The sequence below is a fragment of the Frankliniella occidentalis genome, unplaced genomic scaffold (assembly GCF_000697945.3).
Source record: "Frankliniella occidentalis isolate FOCC.00 unplaced genomic scaffold, Focc_3.1 Scaffold80, whole genome shotgun sequence".
Taxonomy (NCBI): domain Eukaryota; kingdom Metazoa; phylum Arthropoda; class Insecta; order Thysanoptera; family Thripidae; genus Frankliniella; species Frankliniella occidentalis.
In genome coordinates, this window is record NW_026267210.1 from 1146484 (window position 1) to 1147756 (window position 1273).

The 1273-nt window shown below is 59.9% G+C and overlaps 1 protein-coding gene across 10 annotated transcripts in view; it reads right to left on the bottom strand.

The window, feature by feature from the left end:
- LOC113209115 (talin-1) overlaps positions 1-1273 on the bottom strand; it is a 45944-nt gene that overhangs the window by 30706 nt on the left and 13965 nt on the right. The gene's annotated exons all lie outside the window — the stretch shown is intronic.

The following is a 1273-nucleotide window of genomic DNA, read 5'->3' on the forward strand; positions in this document are numbered from 1 at the left end:
ACCCCGCCCGCCGCTGCTTCGCCTCGTGTCATCACAATACAGCAAATTGCTGATTATGCGAGAGCTTCATGTCGCCTTTGGAAGCACCGTCGTGCCACGCCTCGCCGGTTCATTCATTCGTACATTCACCTGTGAAAGCGCCTTTCCCTCTGCGCCCCGCCCCGCCACGCCCCGCCACGCCCCGCCAGCGCCACCCCCGTCGTTAGAGCGGGGGCGCCATTTCACACATGCACTCAACGCGGCGAGCCACATGATGCTCAGAGAGAGATGAACACGGCGGCCACAAAGAGTTAAAGAGCGAGAGAGGTAAGCGGGAGAGGGAGCGGGGGGAGGGAGGGTGGGAGAAGAAAAGGGGTGAGGGGAGAGCAGGAAGGGAGAGAGGGAGGGAAACGAGCAGGCTGCAGAGAGCAAATAGTGCGACGGACGGGCTTGCAGTGGAGGAGACTATGGGGCTGCGAGCGAGCACGGGGATATGATGGGGATGGCACTGAGTAACGCATCCCCAACTGGGGTGCCCCATGTAGTATGTATGGGGAGGAGTCAAGCGCCCACCAGCCTTGGGTAGGTAGATTGAAGGGTAAAACATTGTCTTTTAGTCGGTGAGAAAAGTGGGGATGTTGGAGCAAATAGGGGTACTAGCCCGCATGCACGGGTGCGAACGAGTATGCCTAGCGTCTCTAGCCATGGCGCCTTATGACCCCGTGCGAATAGGCAACCTGGGAACCTGGGCGTCACATCATTTGCTCCAACGGGGGTCCAGCGCCCCGCCAAGACCAGGAGATATCTCCGAATCGAGTGCAAAATTTTGGAATTCTTGTAGAGATTTTGTTATGAAGACGCAGAGCACAATTTTGGCATTCTAAATGGATTTGCCAAAACTTTAGTAAGCAAAGCGACCATGGCCTTTGGAGGGTGCAGCGCAATGAGGCGGCATTGTAGCCAAACAGCTCTTGCAAAGCCCGTTGGAAACCTGAGCTCCTGCGCGCTGTCGGTCCGGCCGGCCAGAGTCGCGGCGCGGGGCCGATGGAGACATCTCAGGGGTGCCCGCAGAGAGTGGAGGGTGCGGGGAGAGCGACGACGGTCCGGTCCGGCCGGAGTAACTCGAAACTCAAAACCCCCTTTGGTCAGGCCCGTTCAGCCCTTCTCGCCAGCACCAGCCTCCAGCCTGCTGTCCAGCCCAGTCCCCAGTCGCAGCCTCTAGGACAGCCCCACGGTCTGGGCGAGGCCAGATTCCCCCCCGGGGAGACAGGGAGGGAGAGGAGAGGCAGGGGAG